Consider the following 23,753-nt stretch of genomic DNA (forward strand, 5'->3'; position numbering starts at 1 on the left):
GAATGAATATATTGGCCAGTGGTGGAAGAATAAATTGATTTTTGTGGTTTCAGATATCTGTGTAGTTTCAGATATGTACCTAATAATTTGTTAGCAGACTTATAAATAATGTTTTAATTGTCTGCATTTCCACAGAACAATGCTAAAAGGTCTTTAGATGAGGTATAATAAATAACAGCTCTTGTTTTTAAGAATTTGTAATCAGAAATACATAAAGGGATCACAAATACAATGGTGTTCAAATTTCAGTCCATTGGAATGTAGGAAAGATGTGCTTATAATGGAAGTATAAAATAAAATGTTCCTCTGAAGTAACACTTTAGTTCCAGAAGAATGTATTAAGAAATTTCAAAAACATGTTGGAATTCAATTTGCCTATCTGCTTATCCATCCACCCACCCACTCACCCACCCACCCACCTATCCATCCATCCATCCATCCATCCATCCATTTAATGGGGGAAGTTAAGTGCAATGATTGCTGGCCAAGCATAGTGAGCAGGCAAATGACTATGGTATATTCAGACACAAGACAGAAACAAGGAGAGGGAGACAGTTACTGTGCTAACCTGAATGAAAATGGCCCCCATAGGCTCATATATTTGAACACTTGTTCCAGGATTGGTGAAACTGTTTGGAAAGAATTAGGAGGTGTGGCCTTGTTGGAGGAGGTGTGTTACTAGCTTGGTAGCAGCGTTTGAGGTTTCAAAAGCCCATGCCATCCCAGTTAGCTTTCTCTCTCTCTGCGTCCCATATGTAAGCCCTGAGCTACCGCTCCAGCGCCATGCCTGCCTGTCCACTACCATATTCCCCATCACAACCGTCATGGGCTCCACTAACCTTCCGAAACTGCAGCCCCTGGTTAAATGTTTTCTTTTATGAGTTGCTGGGGCCACGATGTCTCTTCACAGCAATCGAAAGTAACAAAGACAGTAAGGCATCTAAAAACATTCGAAAGACCTTGCAACTAAATGAGGATTTAACATAATTTACACACCAAATTAAAAAAAAAATGGCTTCAAGAGAGTGTAGCATACAGTAACTAATAAATGAAAAGGTCAACTTTGGGCCAGCGTGATGGAGCAACTGTAATTCCAGCAGTGGAAACTCAAGCAAAGAATTGGAGGATCATGAGCCCACCTGGGCTACGTGGTGAAACCCTGTCCCTGAGCACATGGATGCTCATGCACAACCTGACAAAAGGAGACGGGTCACTAAAGAACTGAAGAATTATAGGAATGAAATACTGTGACTTAGAATTCTGGGGAGATTCGTATCTAAATGGGAACAGGAGATGAGAGTTTTCATACAAACTTTTAAACAGAATCCCATATATTGAATTAAGTTGTTATTTTCCATTGAAATAATAGATGGCTATGCTTTTGATTATGCCATCTCTGAGATTATATGACTTGGCAATTAAAATGACAAAAGTAATCGGATAATAGAACACCTAAGTTCACTCGTCGGATGACCTTAATGATCAAATTAAGAGACAATGCACAAAATCCATTTGTTCATGTAGCCATCACTCAACAAATATTAATTGGCCCCGCTGTAATGTATCAAGGAAAAGAACTTAGAATACAAAATGCTGATTGAACAGAGAGTGCTTTTTACAATTTATCCTGCAAAAAAAAAATATATTGTAAAAATCTACTGGAAGTGTTGAAAAGAAGACAAATCAGATTCAGAAAATGTCATGACTGAAAAAGCAGATTTAATTGGGAACTGGAAAAAGAAATTGAAAAACAACCAAGTGAGTGAAGAGTTTTTCGCAGAAGCATCGCTGTTTATCAGTGTTCTTTACTCGGGCATGGATGTTGGCTATGGGAAAAGTCAAAGGAAGAAGAAAACTTCCCATTTAATATGAATGGAAAGGGGATGGGGGTCACAGCTTAGTTGCTGGAGTGCTTGGCTGTCATGCAGGAAGCCCTGGGATCAGCTCGCAACACCGAATAAACTCACATGGTGGCACATGCATATAATTCCAGAAGTTAGAAGGATCAGGAGTTCAAGGTCATCTTCTGCTACATAATAAGCTTTAAGCCAGACTGCAATCATGAGAACCTGTGTAAAAAAAAAAAAAAAAAAAAAACAGCAATAGTAATACGAATTAGTCCTGTATGCCAGCCAGGTAAATACATGGGACTGAAATAAATATAGAAATTGATCTATTAAGTATGTTCATAGATACAACATACATCTTTTGAGCATTTCCTATTTTGTAAGCACCGCCTAGGCACTGGGATTCTAATATAAATAAATAGATAGTGAGTGACCTCCGATGTCAGTGAGGAAGCCATGGAGGAAAACTATAAACAGAAAAACAGCATGGGGAAAGCCCATGGGAGGTGGGAGGTAGGAGGTAGGGGACACAGCCTGGGGGGGGGGGGTGTCTAAATCAGATGGAGTGAGACGTAGACTAAATGAGGAAAGAGGCTCAGAAGCCAAGAAGGGAGAGTTGTGTAATTGGTTATCAGCAGTGTCAAATTCTGTACGTAGGTCAAGGAGCCATCACGATGGAGACTTGCCATTTGGTTTTGGCAGTGAGACTGTTACTGGAGACCTTGGCAAGGCTAGCTTCTGGGAAGTGGCGTGGGTAGGAGCGGTACTGGATCTGGTTCAGGAGTATTTTCTTCACGGAGGAACCGAATGCCTCTGGTGCACTCTAGGAGCTGAGAGAGGAAGGGGAGGAGGGCAGCGGTTGTTAGACGGTGTGTGGATTTCTTGAGGCCCAGGGATATGTGAGACCGAGCAGGAACCGCAAAGGCAGATTTTCTTTCTTCCAGTTCTGATTTGGGGAAAACTTAGCTTTCACTAGCAATGAGGAAATAGCATTTACATATGAAGTCTCCTTTGTTGAGCTTGTTTGTTCTATGATCCCCGGCTGTGAGTCACTGTAACACTGACCCTGCATTGAAGTCAGCAGATTCTATTTGGAGAGTCTTGGTGATTGTGGGGAAAGTTGATGAAAATGTTGACAAAAACATTTACTCTCTCTGTTGGCAGAACACCTGTGTGTACTAGTTTTCTCAACTGTTAATCTGCCATGTCTGAGCGAAGTAAAGGGAAGTTTATCTTCAGGAGCTAAAATGTTCATGACACAGGAAGAAGTTATAATACTTTCTATTTTGGTTTGCTCTCATCTGAAAAGACTTTTAAAGAGAAAAGTAGTTCTGCAAATGCCAGCCTCAATTAAAATGCTAAATACGAGTTGCAGCTTCCCCACCGCTGCCAGAGGGAATGTGTCCAACATGACCAGCCACCTGTTTCCCTTCATAAGAGCTCAAGACGCCTGCCTCCTCCAGCCTACTCCTCGCTGACACCGAATAGCAGTGTGATGATGAATCAAAAGGCAGCAGCAGCAGCAGAGCTCTATTTACCAAGAAATGACACTCAGTAAGGACATCCCTGGGAGAGGGCATTTCAGCCATGAGAGTTGGCCAAGGTGTTGGGGGCTTTCCCAAGCTGAAATAAAGCATGAGAGGAGTTACGTGAGAGGGTTAGAAACGCTGACATTTCCAGCTTGATCAAACGTGTATGTCAACCCGGCGGAGGATGTTGGAGCAGAGAGCAATGGCTGGCGGTCTGTGATGACTTAGCTAGACACTGCCAAGGTCATACAACTAGAAACTTAAGAATCAGTTATGCAACAGGTTAAGGTTGCAGTCTGCGAGAGAGTCAGTATGACTTGGGGTCTAATGATAGCTGCATTGTTTATTACTTGAGAGACAAAGTCAGAAGGCTTGCATTCTGCAGTTTCCTAGCCTGTAAAATGCAAATAATACAAGTGCTTAGCTCAATGATATTCTAAGGATGAAATGACAGTTCATCCCGCTTAACTCAGAACCAGACAGTGAGACTTTCTATAAATGCTTCGTAAGTAATGGCTACTGTTTCACTAAAATCAAGCATCCCCAATTTCTTATTGATCGGAAAAAAAAAATCATTATCATTCAGCTAAAAATATGACAGCAAACACAGCATGGCACATGCCTATAATCCCAGATCTTGGAAGGCTGAAGCAGGAGGATTTAAATGGAAGCCATCTTGGCCTATACAGTGAATCCCTGTCTCAAAAATCAAACAGATAAGAGATAAATATGAGAGTGGGTATGAAAATGGATATAAGAAACAGCTTGCTCTGAAAAATCCTACCTTTCTTCATTCACATTTTATTTATTCTGGGTATGGGGTTAAGGGACATATTCCATAGCCAGCATGCTTTTAGAGGTCAGAGGACAAGTTTGTGGAGTTAAATGGATAGGTTTGCTCCTCTCACATTTAAGTGGGTTCTGGAAATTAAACTAAGGTTGCCAGGCTTGTACCTTTACCTTCTAAGCCACCTCAACAAGACAACCTAATGTGACCTATTTTTAAACAATGGTGATACTCCTAAGAGAAAAATAGAGCGAGCATCATAAAATTCAATTTAATCTAAAGAGATTGAAGTAAGAACATTTTAATCAGCAAATAGAGGCCAGAAAGATAATCTTGATGTTATAAAAGTTTTATTCACTTCTAAAATTTAATACGATTCTGATTTTATTAACATTAAAAATAAAATTGTGTCTATTAAACGTAAAATTAGCTTTATTATGCATATAAAGCGTCTCAGTGTTCTTGTTCAAATGAATAGCAAAGAATTATTCCCAAATATATTCTATGGGACATATTATTAACATTTGGATAATAACCAGTGTCCTCTCCAGCTACCAGCTGCTCTCAGCCACTTTCAGAATAACTTGGTGGCTGGAGCCCTGCACTGCACTACAGCCTTTATAGTTCCTAGTTTTTCATTTGCTCTAGAGGCCCCAGAGCCATCGCTCCTGTCGGGAAGAACGTGCCTTCCGCCAGTTCTTAGGCCCCAGAATAGCGGCAGTTAGACAATTCCCATCCACTTCTTTCATTTTGCCCATTCTTAGGGGAAACTTACAGTCTGCAATATACCATTGTGTCTTCAAATAGGACCGAGAATGAGAAATCTAACCCATCTAAGAATACATGGATGATGTGTTAAGGAATCCAAGGCAGGCAGATAATGCATTTTACATCTCTGAACCATTGTACCCCTTCAGAGGAACTGAGAAATGCAGCCTGTTAGCCCTCAACATGGCTTTTTGTGCGAATCATAGATTCCTATGCTCCAATTATAAATTGTCCTACTTGGGTAGGAAAGAAGTCAGCAAAGTCCCAGCCACGTGGAGAACCTGCCACCCATGTAGGTGGGTTCACTGGAATTCCCACTTAAAAGCTTTAATTAGTATCATTAGCAGAACGTGAACATGGCCTCCACTGCTTTGCTGCATAGGGATTTGGCCATTTGTGTCCAAATGCCCACCGCTGCTAGGCCTCCACTGGTGCTAAGTGCCCATCCTGAAGACCTGATCCCCTTTTTCCAAAGGCTAGCACTGATCCCCTGTTCTTAAAAGTCCTAGAGTCCAGAGGAAGGGAAGAGGAAGAAGGCTGGGAACGGGGTTGTGTGCTTTTTCTTTTCTTCCCTTTCCTCTGTCAACCTGTAAACCCCTGGTAGCTACCCTGTTGTACGATGGAGGTAATTATAGACATCCGTTTGAAAAGTGCTTTGATATCATCAGATAAAAGAGGCTGGGAAAGGGCAGAGGATAATTATTATTAGCAGCTCAGTGGTGCATAGGTTTGTCCATATGTGCCTTCCTCCAGGGAAGCTGGGCCCGTCAACATAAAACCCGTTTGAAAGGAAAGGCACAATAGAAATGACTTCAAAAATATGAGTAAGATAAAAGTGAAGTGAAAAATTAAAGTGATGGCATGCTTCTAAAGAACACCCTGCCGTCTTATGATCAGTGTACGTACCAGCACGCCGGAGTTGTCTTAGTAATCACGGCATCTTGGATTGGTAGCAATCCTTCTCCGGTAACTTTACAAACCTCGTGTGACATCAAATGACACTTACTCCATTTTTCAGACGCTATCAGTATTATTTTTAGATGTCATAATTGAAGGCCACTTTGCCCCACATCACAGAAAAGTGAGAATTAGAACCCAATATTCAGGTTTTCAGCACAGAGGAAAGGAATTGAGGGATCTGTCAGCTCATAGCAACCATCAAAGCTCTCATTGGAATCTGCTCAGCGAAAGGATGGAGATGCCATTTTTTTTATATCTTTTTATGTTTAGGTTTGTTATTACCATTTAGCAAGAATTAAAAAACAATTATGTATAAAGGGTCTCCCAGGTATAAGATTGTTGCCAAAAGAATACAGATGTGGAAGAGAGAGGCAGTGTGACATTCAGTTTACAGCTACAGGAGGCTTGTGCTGTAATTGGGAAGATAAGATGCACATACACACAAAACAAACAAACAAACAAAAACAATTAGTGGAGAAAATATTACTTAATACTTTGGTATTAAATATTATCTTCCATAATTGCAATAGTAGAAAGTAATCATTTTAGAAAAGCATTCTCCAAGCACTCCTACGTTTCTCCTCACACTGGAAAGAGGCACATACAGTGTTATGTTTTCCCTTTGACACCAGAGGTTAGGTGCATCACAGGCAGGCACCATGCTCTGTTTTCTTTGATATTTCATTTAGTGCTTTCCATTGTCCTAGACACAAAGGAAGGGCTTAACTAGTCGTTGAATGACATACTGATCTAATAATTTAAAAATGTAGACAATTAGGTATATCACTAGGACAATATGTGTAATAAAATTGCTGAGTGTGTTTCCTCTGATAATTAAAATCCATTAGCTCAAAATAATTAGGGAATAGGCACTGCCATTCTGAAAGTCTTGGTGCCCCAGTAGCCTTTAGAAATCAGTTTACAACTAAAACGATTCCTTAGAAGTATTTTTCAGATTCTTCCAAACCATATGAAGAGCACCAAGTTTTTCGATAAACAGATGACATAAAAAGTGAAGAAGATCAAGGAGTGTGTATTGTGACCCAGTTGTCAGGAGGTCCTTGTCCTCTTCACAGCCCCCAGCCTCCTTGCTGGAGCCTTCCTCAGAGACTCCCAGTAAAGAAGAAATGAAGGGTTGCTCTCTGGCAGAGTGCTGACACTTCCAGATTGGAACTGGTAGCTGCACAGTGAGAGGAGAGGAGAGGAGTGAATGGAGGATGGATGCAAGAGTTCCAGAATGTCCTGGAACAAGTAGCATCCTGCTTAAGGTCTTTCCCAAGCATAACCTCAACGTTGTGCTACCTGAGTGTCCTTGGAGAAAGACTGGGGTCAGAGGTGAGGCATGGTCTAGGGAAGACTTACAGAATAGCTACTCCCCTGTAGACGGGGAGAAAACAACAGTTCTCTACCACCTCCTTCTTTCTTTATTTTTTTCCCATACTCTGTCCTTTATGTAAAAAGAGGACATTATTTTCCATGCATATCTTATATCATGTAGTTTATGCAGAATGTTGCTAAATTAAATTGAATCTTCTTTTCATTCATTGGGTCCAAAACAATTTATTTTTACACATTAAATACTGACCAATTCAATTAAGCAAGCGAGTCTCTTCATTTTAATATGCTCTTGATCTTTGGGGGGAAATAGCATTTAATAGAAACACACACAGGACTTCCACAGAGAGCAAGACAAGTAGCTGAGCTTATTTACAACTAGACCTGTCATGTATGTGTTTAGGAGAAAGCTAACTGCCTCGTTTTCCTCACCAAGTCCTTCTGCCTTGAAAGGTAGGGAAGACGAGGTAAAGAAGTCAAGATTTTGCCTCCTCAAAGGGCGTGAGAATACCTGTGCTCCTCTCTGTGGCGTAAGCACCCCGTCCTTTGCAGACAACACCCCACCCGTTGTCTGTAACTTCCCCCCAGAGAAGACGCAATGTCTGCCTATTCTGCTCACTCCGAGTCAGGCAAGGTCAGCTCCTCTTCCCACTATAGGGAACGAGACACTGGAACTGGCTTGGCTCAAAAATAGCCTATGTCCATGTTGTGGAATCGGCCTGATATCACCAAGGCCAAAGCCCCGTGCCAGAAGTCCTGTTTTCAGAGAGAAAGAGCTCTCAGCCTTTAACATTGCTGTTGTGCAAGTTTTTAATTAGTCATAAGGACAGTGGTAGCCAAGGTACTGAGACGGTATCATGATGACCAGGGCAAGTGCCTAAGGAGGAAGCCAAAGGGATAAAATCCCCACATCTAAAGGACTGTTTTAATTTCTGTTGGTCCTGAAGAGACTCTAAGTAACAAGACTTTGGATACTTACTGATATAACATCATTTGCCCCAAATTTCTATAATTCATTACAATTTGCTATGGCATATTTACCGTTCTTATTTTCCAAGAAGCTGACCATCTCAACTACTTAATCCGAGTAATGACAAACTTGATTGATAGGCAAAATATCCATTAGACAGATGGACTTTATACTTTGAGCCTTGTCTGGCACTGAGGTACACGAAGTCCCATTGAGTAGATGAAGTTTTAATAGCAGAGGAGATAAAATTCAGTCAACTATGTATATAGAATGCTTATTATTCTTGGGAATCTGTAGCCATTAAAAATCTTCTTTTTAAAGACAGTTGCATAACTATGATATAAATAATGATTTATAAACGTTGCTTAATAAATCAAAGCCCTGGCTCACCACTGAATATTCATATCCCTTTTGTTTTTACAGATAAGCCAAATGAAAGTCAGACATTAAATTGTTGGAAGGAGAGTGAACTACAAGCCATGGTCACTTCGACGTTGGCAAAGTGCATTATTCATGAGAGTGCTTCAGCTGGCTCACACTGCCAAAGGTAGCCCTCAGGATGATTTTTCTCTGCCTCTGGCCCAGGAGTAATTGGACAGTGGGTAGTAATTACTTTTAGCATTTTTCCTCCTTCATATCCAGTGTTGTGTTTCTACCTACTTTTACAGAGTAAAGTATTCTGTGGCTCTACCAGTCTCAGAGATTTTCAGTCTATAAAGCATTTACTTCTCTGCATGGAAGTGTACCAGATTTCTCATGCTGTTATAGTAATGTGCATGAGAACACACACACACACACACACACACACACACACACACACACACACACACGCACACTCAAGTCACATGTGCACGCACACACAATATTGAAGGAACTTTCTCTTCTTATAGGATTTAGAGCCTTCATGCCCAAGTTTGGGAATGGCTGATATGTTTATGAACTATTGGCATTTGATAACTGCAGAGGGAGAGTCAGTTTTCTTTAAAAATATGACTCCTAGAGGTCAATCATATGCCAGGGCAGACTCCCACTCCCAAGACTAGTTGGACAACACACTTTGGACTCAGTGGAGAAATAAAGAAGAAAAGAAAAAAAGGAAGGGAAGAGAAGAAAAGAAGGAAGGGAAGGGAGGGAAGGGAAAGGAAGGAAGGGAAGGAAGGAAGGAAGGAAGGAAGGAAGGAAGGAAGGAAGGAAGGAAGGAAGGAAGGAATCCTCAAAGTTGGGTGGGAAGGGGCCAGTGGATGATTATGAGAGGAATTGGGTGAAAGGAGGTGATTACATTCAAACTACATCATATAAAATTCTCAAAGAATTAACAAAAATATTTCTTAAGAAGAAGCTTAAAGACCTTTTAAAGGTCTAGAAAAAAAGTTGAGTTGGTAAAATGCTGTCTTTGTAAGCATGAGGACCTGAGTTTAACCCTTAGGATACATACAAAAATAACCACATCTGGAGGCACATGCTTGTAATTTAGTGTTGGGTTGATGGAGACATGGATCCTTGGGGCTCAAAGGCCAGTCAACCTAGCCTAATGCATGAGTACCCCCCCGCCAGTAAGAGATCTTGTTTTCAATAAATAAGAAAAAGGTGATGGTTCTTGATACACACACACACACACACACACACACACACACACACACACCCTACTTTTGACTGACAAGAGACACTGAATGAATGAGCTCTACAAGGAAGATCCCTTAAGCATTCTTGTCCCATTGTCTGGGCCCTAGTGCCCATGAAGAACTTCCCATTTCTAACCAACACTGAGATGCATCTGTCTGTTGTCAGTCAGCAGTCTACTCCTGTATCATTTTCTTGTCCCTGCTCTTGAAAACCCAAAAGCTGAGACCAAGTCTTCCTGGACCACAGACATTCTTAAAACAATGCCCTGTCATAGTTACAAGAAACATCAAGAACCTAGCTTCCTACTGTGAAGGAATGTGGAGGACTGGCCCTCAAATTCAAGTCTAAGGGTAAGAATTCTGACTCTACCATTTACTAGATAATGTGACTCTAGACAGTTTCCTTAACCTTTTTGTGAATCGAGAATCCTTCTGAAAATAATTTAGTGTAATAAATAATACATACACACTGTAGAGTGTGATGTACAAAGCACTTAATGTTAGCCTTGTTACTGCACACATAATCATAGTTATATATTATGATACCATCTACGAAAGTGCCCAAAGTGGTCTGAAGTGGGCAGCTTCAAGGCTGCTCTGCCACACCACTTGGAGAACATTCTGGGGCTTAGTACTTATTTGAGCTTCTGTGTTTTACACGGAAATTCTGTGCATCACTCTCCATGATAGGACCTGGAAACATCAATAAGCTCTGTAAACATGACTCCTATCAGGAAAAAGCTTTCCATGCAAAAGGGATCAAAGGAAGAAGCTGTCTATAAAAAAGATTTCTACATTGATAAGCTCTCTGTCAAGGGCAGGCATTATGGATGCATGAAAGATTTGGAGTGGAGAGACTCTAAGGACCTGGATTAGGAAGAAGGTCATCCATCTCGAGGGAAGAGCAGAAATGAGGAAGTCCAGCGTTTCTGTGGAGTGGAGGAGAGGGGAAATAATCGTGAACATGAGAGAGGAATGGACTCAAGAGACAAAAGGAAGCCTGGGTGGCCCAGAAAATGGGGAAGTGGTGGTGATGGCTAGCTGTGTGGGGGAGAGATACAGAGTGCGAACGCACACAGGGAAAGCTTTAGATAGCTCAACTGGCCTCTATTGGAGGCAGATGCTTGGCAATACTGGGTGATACTTTCCGTTGTCATGACTGGGCCTAGAGGGTTCTACTGGCATCTAGTGGGTAGAAACCAGGAGTGCTGCTCAGTACCCTACAATGCAGAAAAGAGCCCCCTCCACAACGAATTACCAGGTTAAAAATGTCAGTAGAGCTGACACTGAGAACCCCTGGGGTAGCCGGACCACACAGGCTCTGCAAGTGCTGAGTGACGCATGCGCACACATAGTGTTTTATCTCAAAAGTAAGAGGGAACCGCTGGAGGGTTATAAGAGCAGGTGTGGTGTGATTATATTTACTTCCTTCAAAACCACCTCTGGCTTCTGTCGCGGAAGAACAGCTGGCAGGCCTCTGCAGAAGGCAAGTGAGAAATGGTGGTGGCTTGCACCCAGTTTGTCCCAGGATGTAAAACCCAACATTTCCTGAACTTTGAGCTGGGGAGTGAGTTTAACTGGATCTGACTAAGAAGCAGAGAAAAATAAATGGATTTCCTAGAAATGGAGTTGGGATTTATAGGTCCATAGAGGTTCTGGTCTGGTGGGTGAGCCTCTGTCTTCTCTTTTCCTATCGTCCAGCGATCACCACTACGGCAGCTGTATTACCCGCTCTACCATCCTCCCCAGGTACCCCCCTCCACTCTGCACTTGCACTGAGAACTTACATTAGTGTGCTCTCTCGGCAGCTAGACTCACCCCAGAAACAACAGCATGCTGATCAGTGTTCTGTGAACTCTCGGGACCCTTTCCCCTTCCAGTGTGAAATTTGTGTCTGTCTACCATGTCAAATGCTTTGAAAATGAAACATCTGTCCCCTTTGAAACTGTATTTCTAACAAGTTCCAGAAAAAAAAAAAAGCAGTTCCCTATACCTGCTGCCTGCTAGATACACGGCATCAATATGCCAGGGCCTTTCCAAAATGATTTATACCTTTGATGCTTTTAATAAAAGTAATTTATCATGGATTTTCATATCAACATCATATAACCTCAAGTACTTTCTAGAAGAAAAAAAGGCTAGGTACAAATAAATATAATTGTCATTTGGATTTTAAGTTTGTAAATTGTTTTTCCAGTGCTTGATTTCAGTACATATATCAGAAAAAAAGTCCTGACTGGGAATGAAAAATAAGGTAGCTGTGTTTACAACCCATGTTCTGCTCCAGAGGGGGATCGGAGGAAATAGTGTTATGCCGCTGGTTTGTGGAAGCGCCTAGGTTTGGCTATCTCAAGATTCTCACACAAGCCAGACACGGGCTGTAACAAGCTCTAGCAATCAGGGGCTCAGAAGACAGGGAAAGCTGTGCATGTAGAGCAACCGGACCAAGAGAATAGAAAGGAGTGTAATCTGCCTCTAACTGCACCAGAGAGAGCTGTGTTTAAAGGTATCCCAACAACTAAGAAATATGCCTCTGGGAGAAAAACAGCCAAACGAGACCTGTCTACAAGAACTGTCTACCCAATAGTTGCCATTTCTAAATCTTGTTAAGAAAAACTAATATTAAAATCAAAGGTCTTAAGATTGCACTAGAAACTTTAAATAGCCAAAAAGAAATTTTGATAAATATGTAGCAATTACACAGAGAGAGAGAGAGAGAGGGGGGGGGGGAGGGAGAGGGAGAGGGAGAGGGAGAGGGAGGGAGAGGGAGAGGGAGAGGGAGAGGGAGAGGGAGAGGGAGAGGGAGAGGGAGAGGGAGAGGGAGAGGGAGAGGGAGAGGGAGAGGGAGAGGGAGAGGGAGATTGAGGAGGAATGGTTGACACAGAATTCTTTCAAAACGCTGGTGTCCCCTCTTTTGACTTTAGTAATATTTCATGTCCTTATATAAGGACAAAGTTGCACGTGCTTCTCTCCTTTGTCCTAATCACCCCTGGCCATCACTCTTTGCTCCTCATATACAAAACACCACAATTACATTCTGACTGTGAGGTCAATCCTTGTAAGCAAGGAAAATCACAATCCTTGCTGAACTGCTGTCCTTAATGTGTACAGGCACATTTGTAAGCTGAGCAAAGTAGGTCATCAAAATCTGGGGGGACATATTAACTGTAATGCCTAGTGCATAATACAGCACATTAGAGGCAGACTTCCAGTCTTAACTCTTAATCTCTTTTCCAGCTTTAGTAGATTTAAAAGAATCTGATATTCCAAGCACAGCCTTATTCTTCCCAGCACTACAGCTGTGTGGTGCTTGCTATCTTGGGAGGAGATGTTTTTTTGCACAGGTCTACTGAAATGCAACACAAGAGAAATGCCATTTGAACAGATTTCAAGGGAGAGGGAAGTGTACTCTTTTTGCTGCAGTGGAATTTTGTTGGAGTGGAAATGTTATATAGTAATCAAACAGATAAGTGGAACTGGAATTTGCAATGGAAGGAAATGCTAACATGTTCACATCTATATAATTCTCAAGAACTCAAAGACCCTTATGTATGTTAGAAACTATTCTTAATCCACAGCTCACTTTTGGGGGATATCCAGACCACTTTCAGAATTGTGGGCTTTCTTCTGTCGGCAGAGATAGTGAAAGATGATCAAATTGGATGAAAATATTGGGGTCAAAGTCTGCTGAATATTCCAACTGAGACTCATGCTGACATTGAATCTTTCTCTGTGATGTACTAAAAGGTGGAAAGACATGGACACTTTCGGAAGTGATTAGTTCATGAAGATTCTCCCTTTGTGTGGACTGACTCACTCACAGATGAACAGATTAATGGTGGGTTATCTTAAGACATGCCCAGGTGTTTCTATCTCTTGCGTGAGCCGATTTGCCATCCTCTGAAGGGCACACTTGACATCCCTAGCCAGCTAGAAGCCCTCACCAGATTCAGCCCTGGATTTTGGACTTGTTAGCCTCCACATCTGTAAGAAATAAATGTGTTGGCAAATTACTAGTCTCAGGTATTCTGTTGTGGCAACAGCGAACAGAGGATGACGGTCGCTTTTGTAATGACTAACAGAAGGCGATACTGCACGATATGTCCCTTTCTCCTGTCTCAGAAACTTGGGGTAAGACCCAGACCCTCAGCTCCTTTACCGAATGCCTAAATCTTCCACTCAACAGCTACTGCTGAGGATCAAGTTTGACTTTAAATGCTGTATGTGAAGATCTCTTGGTAGACAAGATTTCCCTTTCTATAGAGCTGATTTATGCAGAGGAAGATAATGTACAAGGAGGTATCTTTATCATGAAAGGAATTTAGTGAAGGTCTGAATGGATCCTTGGATATTTAGTGACTTTGTTTTTTTATAATTAAAAAGAGAATCTACCTTCAGCTTCTGGAGACACCCACATTCTGAACTTTTGTCTCCTTCCTTCAAACCTCCACATTGTTAACATATAAGGACCTTTGTGATTATATTTGGCCTACTCAAATAATTCACAAGCATCTTCCTACCTGGAATAATTACCTTCATCCTAGTTAAAGAATCTTTTGCCATTTGGTAATACATTCACCAAATATATTTTGGTAATTATCTGCAAGTAATTTTGGGGGGTTATCTGCAAATTGTTGTTTTGTATTGTGAAAGCCATTATTTCATCCATTACTTTCTGTTTGAGAGATGGGGAGAGCCAACATTAGAGAATCATGGTAGGAAAACAAAGGCCCTGCTCCAAATTCCCAGAAGTGATAATACATGCCATCTCTGTCTCATTCACTGTTCAAGTGAATTTCTTCAAGTACCTGATACTGGCCCAGGAGACAGGACACATTCTGGTTTTAGAGTTTCTGACTTTCCTTGATTAGTAGTAAACAAATCTTTTAATTCTGTAGTTTAATTCCCTAGTTGTAAGAATAGCAGTATTTTAGTATTTATTTTATACTGTCTGGTAGTTTCTGGTAGAGTGAATGAAAAGTTGGTCTTTGTCATGTTAGACATATTTCTGCTGCTGCAGTGATAAAATACCATGACCAAGGCAACACATGGAAGGAAGAGTTTCTTTTGGCTTCTAGTTCTAAATGGGAAAGAAGGCATCATGGCAGGGAAGCATGACAGTAGACGGGCATGGAGACTGGAACCAGAAGCTCAGAGATCACATCCTCAATCAAATGCATGAAGCAGAAGCAGGGAGACAACCGGAAATAGGGTGAGACTGCAAACTCTTAAAGCCCACCTGCAGTGGCACACTTCCTCTGGCAAGACTGTCCCTCCTCAACCTCCCCAAACACTGTCACCAACCCGGGAGCAAGTGTTCAAATCCCTGAGCTACAGGGGCAACCTTCCTCATTCTCATTAAAGCATCACATAGGCTGATTGACTAAGAGAAAAAAAATCAGAGAACTTCATATGGAAAGAAAAATTGAAAGTTTGCCTAAGTGGGCTTTTAATTCTTAGAAAAAATGAAAAAGTCATCAAAATAAGAAGAGATTAATATTTTTCCTGAGTAGCTGGAGCTAGCACCAAAACCTTACCCCATAGAGTCATCTCTCATTCCATTGAATGTGATGACATTTTAGATGTGTGTTCTGTTTCCTAATTGCAGCGGCTTCGGTGTGGGCATAGGGCATTAGGCTGGTCTCACGTTCCTCTGAGCAAGCATGCTCTGCTCTGCTTGCACAGATGAGTAGATGGTAAGTAGTATTTGCTCACTGAGGGGTTGACTCAGTCCATTGCCCTTTTTTGTCCCTAGAGCAGATATGGAGAAACAGAAGTATCTTGATTTGGAGGGTGCCCAAAGGTATTTAGCCTTTTTCACATTTGCAAGATATGGCTACCATGCCAATAGGAAAAGATAACTCACTCGTCCATGGACAGGCAGGCCTGAGATGTTCCTAAAGACACTCTGCTGAAGCTCCTCCTTTCGTTCAATCTATTTGGAGTCTCTTAGTTATTCAGATTGGTTTATTTGGAGGTTTCTGTTATCTCTACAATAGATTTAAAAAACAAACTAACAACAACAACAACAAAAACCCAAAAAAACAAAAACGACGTGTCTTCATATTTCAAAGTCTGAAAATTTCTAATCTTGTCTAGCAAACACCCCTCCCCCCACAATCTGATCTGTAGGGACAGATATGTAGATAAACAGGGGAGAAAACTCAACGTTCTGAAAGAAAGGAAGTAGTCTCGATGATTAATAGAAATTTGGTTCTATAGATTAGAAAGCAGATTGACACCAGCGGCTGCATTTTAACCTTTAGGTTTTACTCTGGGCTTTGTAGATAACATAATAACTACCAGCAGCTTCCAACTTGCTCCTAAAAATAATCTACTGAAGTAAGTTCTGAGAAATGCAGGAAATGGCGAGACAACTGGTCCACATACAGAGGAACAAAGGAGTTTCTTCTAGCCTGTCCTGGTCAGAAGAGAGAGAGAGAGAGAGAGAGAGAGAGAGAGAGAGAGAGAGAGAGAGAGAGAGAGAGAGAGAGAGAGAGAAGAAAGAAAGAAAGAAAGAAAGAAAGAAAGAAAGAAAGAAAGAAAGAAAGAAAGAAAGAAAGAAAGGAAGGAAGAAAGAAAGAAAGAAAAGGCTGGTTGGGGCAGGTCCCAGAGGCAGAGCTGGGTGTGTCTTTTGGGTGGGGATCAAGCCTGTAAAGTTCAGGGAAGAGGTTGCTAATCTCTGAGCAGGTGGGTGAACACAGAGCTACACACAGGATTTTCCGTGCCCTTGTCCTTGAACTTTTCTCCTGATGCCTGTTGCAGAAACCAAAGTATCTCTAGGCCCGTTCTTAAGTGGTGTACGGCGGGCGGGCATCACTTTTTAACTGTTATTGCAATTTATAATCTTGCATTGCTATGTAAATCAGGACACTGGGCCAAATGCAAGCCACGGGTTATTTATACAGAGGGCCAGCTTCTAGAACATTCAGTAGCTTGCTTTCTCATCAGTTAGTAGTTAAGAGGAAAACACAAAATGGGAGCATTTTCATGCTAATCAAAAGGCTTTTCTGAATGGCTAAAAGGAAAGGAAAACATATTTTCCATACTTTAATTGCAGTCTTGAAAAAAAATCAGAATATATATTACATTCTTTTAGAAACTCTATATTAAAGTGGCTATATTATAATGTTAATTGTTCCGTGGTAACTGTACTATATAATTTTAACTTCTTTAAGAAGCTGTGGCATGCTGACTATAACTTGACATTGTAAAATATGATCCTAGCAGGTAGGAGGCAGAGTAAGGACAAACGCTCTGAACAGGTTAATATTCAGCAACTATTTTCTGCTCATTTACTGAAGGACCTCGGCTGGCAACACTGTAAGATCTAGCCTTTGTACTCAAAGAACTAAGAACAAGGTTGTGACAATATAAACACACACACACACACACATATACACACACACACAGAGAGAGAGAGAGAGAGAGAGAGAGAGAGAGAGAGATACCATAATGAAACCACAAGAAAGCAACTATAGATTTGAAATTAAATGGCATGAAAATCGTTTCCAAGAGAGCTTGAAATTGAACTTGATGGGCAAATAAGATTCAGAAGAGGGTGGGCATGGAGAAAACGATACCAATCATAATTATGACATAATACACAGTTACTGTGTGCATCCTGAATTCTAGATACTTTCATATCTCATATGTTATCTCTTGAACTTAGATCAAAGTAAAGAATCATTAAAAACCAAGTCAGTGTAGATGAAAATATTATGGCTAGGGAGTGACACAGTCAGGATTCAAACCCAGACCTGGCTCACCGTGAAGCAGACGCTCATCACCAGAACAAAGCAGAAGGACTCATCTACAAAACAGTCCTGCACCCAAGGCTCTGGGGAAATTGCAGAAGAGGGGTAGAGAGATTGTAAGAGCTAGAGGATCAGTCCATTTGTTGTGACGTTGTGTCTCTTTGTAACGTCAGAAGCTATCCCCATAAAGTCTCTCCAAAGTGATTGTTCAAACATCAGCTTGACAAGGATGACATCAATGAACACAACAAACTGGACAGAGACAAGTCTACAAAGCCTCAACTCTCAACAGAAATACTGTAGGCACAGAGGAAAGCTGGGAACAGGAGAGGGCAATCTTCCCCAGGGAAGAGCACGACGATTGGTTGGCCAGTGCCAAGTGTTCAGCCTGGAAAACATACATATAGATAGCTATATGGACTGAACATGTTAGATTTAAGAATACACACACACACACACACACACACACACATATATATGCATGCAATAACAATTAGTGAAAAAAGAGGCCATGAATTTCAAGGAGAGCTGAGAGAGGTATATGAATGGGTGTAGAGGGTAGAAAGGTAAGGGAGAAATGTTATAATTAAATTATAATCTCTGTGTGTATGTGTGTGTGTGTGTGTGCATGTGCATGTGTGTGTGTATGTGTAATTATCAAAATAAAATGCTGTTTTTAATGAGAAAAAAAAATCATAAGCAAAGGGATGGAAATTTTGTAGGGAGGTTACATAAAAAGAAGTTTGCATAATAAAGGCAGTAGAATTTGAATGGAGCTAAATTATGAAGGGATTTCATGGGCAGAACAGAAACCATGGGTTCGAGGACTCAGTAGACAACAACTCAAGGTCCTTGGCTAAAGCTACAGTTTTGACAAACATTAAATGCTTTGTACCTTGTGCATTGTTTTGTTTCTAGCACAGAATGCAAACTCTCTCACCCTAGTACAAGACTCAGTAGACAGGGTGTGCTCCACAAGTATCCAATCCCCACTGTTTGGGGGAGGGATCTAGACACCTCCCTTCATCTCTTCCTTTAAAGTAGGTAAGTCAATGGTCCTAATCCCTTCTTTATTGTCCTTTCTCTCAAATCCTTTCAAATTTAGATTTGTATTATTTATGTGTTTATTTATTTACTTTCTGTAGTACTGATGTTGGAACCCAAGGCCTTGCACATGTGAAGCAAAGGCTCTCCTCCTGGTCTATATAGTTCAGTCCTCCATCTTTATTTGAGAGCACCAGATGAAGCCTGAACCAAAGGACCATTGCAACTGTATCAAGGATAGATATGCTTCAAGAAAAGCCAGGTCTATCAGCGTTTAGTGGAACAAACCCCACATTTTGAAGTAGAAAAAAATATTCAAATACTTGTGTTGCTATTTCTGAGATTCAAGGTGAGGAAAGTTGTGATGATACATTGTGTACCCCCAATAAAGCTTGCCTGGGGATCAGAGGACAGAGCCAGCCACTAGATTAGACATAGAAGTCAGGCAGTGGTGGAACATACCTTTAATCTTATCACTCGGGAGGCAGAGATCCATCTGGATCTCTGTGAGTTCAAGGCCACAGTGGGCTACATGAGAGAAACAGAACCAGTCAGTGGTGACACACGCCTTTAATCCCAGGAAGTAACATGGCAGGATACAGAAAGGCATATTAGGTGTGAAGAAAACAGGAACTCCTTCTCTTGAGACTGAGGCTTTCCTAGAGGTAAGAACTCGCGGCTGGCTTGTTCTGCTTCTCTGATCTTTCAGCTTTTCACCCCAATATATGGCTCCTGTTTTTTTTTTTTTTATTAATAAGACCTTTTAAGATTTGAACAACAGAAAGTTTGCACTAAAAGTAGTAGAATTGTTTCCTACTTTGTAAAGTCTACCTCATAGACTCTAGAAACAGAAGGGTCAAGCTGGGAAAGAAAGTGAAGGTGGAAAAATGGGAGAAAACTTATCAGTGAAGAGGTACATAAATACATGAGGTTGCAACATTTTTGTCAAATCATTTTATTGTAGTTCTATTGTAGACATAGTGCCACACAAGAGAAATAGAAATTATAACCAGTGATAAGGTGTTCCAGTCAGGGCCAGTACTGAGAACCAGTGAGTGCATGATAAGCTCGAAGGTAAATCTTTCTTCTCCATTCAGAGAACCTCACTTCAGATACTCAATTATTGTTGTGGTGGTTTGAATAAGAATGGCCCCATGGGCTCATGCATTTGCAGGCTTGGTCATCAGGGAGTGGCACTATTTGAGATGGATTAGGAGGTGTGGCCTTGCAGGAAGAAGTGTGTCACTGGGGGTGGGCTTTGAGGTTTCAAAAAGCTCAAGCCAGGCCTGGTGTCACTCTCTTCCTGTGGCTCTAGATGGAGGATTCTCAGCTGCTTCTCGAGCCCCATATCTGCCTGCATGCTGCCATGCTCCCTGCCATGATGGTAACTGACTAAACCTTTGAAACTATAAGCCAGCTCTAATTAAATGCTATCTTCCCTTAAGAGTCACCCTGGTCGTGATCACGACGTCTCTTCACAGTAATATAAGACTGACTGAGACAGCAGTCAACTTTAATTCGTTCCAAAAAAAAAAATAAAGGTAGAATTGGTACCAAAAAGAAATTACAAGTGAAAAGTAGTGGCTGTGGAGTTGGGTGGTTATGCTGAGCAACAATTATTTGATTAAACTTTGTGCTCTATCTTAATCGTTCAAAATCAGGAAATATTTACCAGGATTTTTCTTCTTCTTTTAAGGTAGTAGTGCATGTTCCCTAAAGAGGAACTCTGGGTGTTGTGGAGGAAGGAGGATTTGTCTAGAGTTGTACGGAAATAGATGACATGGCATAAAGACTACTCAGACAGAGCAGCCTTAGAAGCCCACTTTCCTTCCTTCGTCCTCTCTTTGCCTTTAGTATTGCAACACCTCTGCCTTGGTAGTTTCTTTTTCTTCATGTCTCTCCTTCACCTTTTTAATCTATAGACCAGTAACGATCATTCCTCAATACCATCTTACTTCCTGGTTACTTACTGTACGTTCCTACCATTGCTCAGTTCTCCATGCTGGCACTTACTAAGCCACGGACCTTGGTTGGTGCTTTTTAATTGACAGTAACTTTTCTGTCTTCCTTCCCCATCCTTTCTCTTCTGTGTCATGGGCGCGCGCATATGTAAATGTCTACCAGAAGAAGCCAAAGAGTACAGACAGTTACAAAATGGAGTTTCCAGAGTTGAAACTGAGCTAGCATTAGTTTTAAGTTCTTACTCATTGAACAAGAACTAAGAACATAAAGGAATAATTATGTTTGTCTCATTGAACAATTCAATTTGTTCAATTTGTTTCATTGAACAATTATGTTGGTTTCATTTGTTTCATATTATCCCCAAACATAAGTTGAACAAACCTTGCATTTCTCATCTTTACGCTCAGGTCATTATAGGGTGTATAAACTGCTCTCCATCTTGTTCTTTGTCTTAATATCGTCGGCTATGCAAGCTACAATAACCTGTGTTTGCACTTTGCTAAATCTGCCTGGAGCAGGTGGCAGGATCTGGGATTGAGAGGCAAGTAAGAAGTGGTGTAAATCAAGGTTCAATTGCTGCATTCTGTCTGGGGTAATTGAGACTAAGCGTGGAGGCCATGCCTGCAATTCTAGGTGTCCTGAGTGTGCTGCCAAGGCATCCGACGGCATTGCTCTCAGGGCAAAGGTAATTAGGCATTCTGGAGGAGTCCCACTATTTTTTCAGATTGAGCAAATCCCAAACAGGTGCAGCCTGAATTCAAGGCTTTGGAAAGCGGCACTGAAGAGGCAGCTGTGAGTGCTGCAACACGTCAAAGGGAAATCGTGAGCAGAGTCTGCCACAGGAAGGAGCATGTCCCGAGAGCCAAGAGTACAGTCTTGCAGTACCTAAAACACTGTTGGCATGGAGACAGTGAATGCATACTGTGGGTTTTTGTATCTCCTTGCCATTCTGTCATGAAATGGGGTGGTACCTAGAGAGGTAAGCACAGAAATACAGATGTGTATGGACCATGCACACACGATGCTGAATGGAAAACCATGAAGGGGGAAAAAAATCAATGTTTCTGAAAGATCTATAGTTGTTTTGAATTTCTCTTCTTATGATGAGTTTTCTGTTATTGTGAAAAAATACCTTAGTCTGACAACATATGAAGGTTCATTTTGGCTCATGGTTTTAGAGGTTTCAGCACATGACCAGCTAGCCACACTGGGTTCAATGTGAGACAGAACATTATGGTGATGAGAGGGCATTGTGAAGGAGGATGCTGACCTCATAGTGGCAAGGAAGCAATCATTGGAAAGCAGAGAAGGCTCTGGACACCATCTATACTATTCCAGAGATCACCTGTACTTACCTACTTACTCTAAGTAGACCCCACCTTCTATAGTTTCCACCACCTTACAATAACACCATTAGATGACAACCAAGTCTCAAGCCCCATGGCCCTGGGCAACATTCCAGACCCAAATCATAACATTTAGAGGAAGGTCAGGTTGAATCCTCTTGACATGAAATCTAGCAAAACTGTAGTAGGGGTGAGGGAAAGCAATGATTGTAGAAACTGTCCATCTTATTTCATTTTCTTGATTTTTTTTTTCCAATGATGGGGATTGAGCTCAGGTCTTCACACATGCTAGGCAAGCTCTCCACTACTCCCCTAGTCTTCCTGAGCAATTTGATTGGTGCACCAGTAATGAGTTTGGAAACTATGTCATTGAGAAAGTTAAGAAATGAGCAGAAGGAAGAAAGGAAGGAGGAAGAGGAAGGAAGGAGAGAAAAAATGAGGGAGCAGAGGGAGGAAAAACCTAAGAGAAAATAAGGGAATTGTAAGTCTTGGCTATATAAAATCGACTCTGGCTTTCAAAATACCTTTAGCATCCCTAGTGTTAAAGCTGAGATCTGAGAAAGCTAAGCGGTGGCGCTGAGCCTCTCTGGAGGTTTTGGTGTGTCTGCGATTATAGATGATTACAGGAGAATCAAGGGATTCTGTTGCTTGGTACCCAGATAGGGGGTGACTCCAGGGCTGACCCCTTGTTCAATGAGAGCTAGACACATGGGCATTTTTAAACATGAAAAGTGACAAGAGAATGAAATTATCGTCTGAACTAATTTCAACTACTCCTCAGACACAGAGTTTTCAAGTGTTGAAAGGTTAACTCCCCGGTGGCCCCAGACCCTCAAGCAAAGCTGCAGAGAGGACTGGCTTAGTCTTTCTTCATTGCTAAATGCATGTCCTGTGGTCACGACTTCATGGGGTCCCAGAAGACAAAGCAAATTTACCGATCAATATTGAATCGAACTCAGCAATTCAGGTTGCTGCTTGGTTGGCCCCAGTTTAGGAGTTGAACTTGAAAATTTCAGGGAGCCTAATATTTATTTGATAGGTGGCCTTGGACGGGTTCCCTTTTCCACAATCCAGCCACTTTCTTTAAATAACTAAACTTTCAGACACACTGAGTATCAGTTACTGGACATCTAAGGACAGTGTGTTTATTTGGGAAGGAGAGTATTTGGATGTGCTCTTAAATTGCTTTGACTTCCAATTGCGAAGAAACCCGTCTTGGCTATTCAAGCTTAGAGAATGATGCACAGGACCAGGGGTCACTACCAGTTAACTCTGATGTCACTGAAAGGCTGGATACCAAGAAAAAAGAAGTCAGGAGTGGAGGGGGAGAGGAGGGAGGGAGAGAGAATTAGCAAAAGGAACAGAAGCAAAAGAGTTGATTCGGAGGGGAGAAGCGGACTGGCACCAGGCATTTCCTTATGTGATATTTAATGACATATAATCCAGGGTTACCTTCTCTGAGTGCGAACATAGGCACTGCTCTGACGCCACAAGGGCCCGTTCTGAAGAGAGAAGCCCTCCTCATACTACGGCCAGCTCATGTAAGGGAGGGGTTCGCACAGGCACAGATGCCCACCCCCATGGCAGAAATAAGAAGGAAGAGAGCGATCTGTTTTTAAAGCCCCATGAACAAAGAACTTCACTCAAGGAGGATCTGTTAATAAGTAATGAAACAAAGTAGCTGTTATGGAGATGAAATGCCCCTGTGTCTAGGTACAAAGTTCAGGCTGCAAAGTGCCTCTGTCACCCTGTCGCTAACCCCACCGCAGCCTTAGAACCCCTGGTTCAAAGTGTGTCTTGCTGCCTTCCTGTTACTAGGCTGCCGA

Source organism: Peromyscus californicus, unplaced genomic scaffold (assembly GCF_007827085.1).
Source record: "Peromyscus californicus insignis strain IS unplaced genomic scaffold, ASM782708v3 Scaffold_16__1_contigs__length_79575227, whole genome shotgun sequence".
NCBI classification, from domain to species: Eukaryota; Metazoa; Chordata; class Mammalia; order Rodentia; family Cricetidae; genus Peromyscus; species Peromyscus californicus.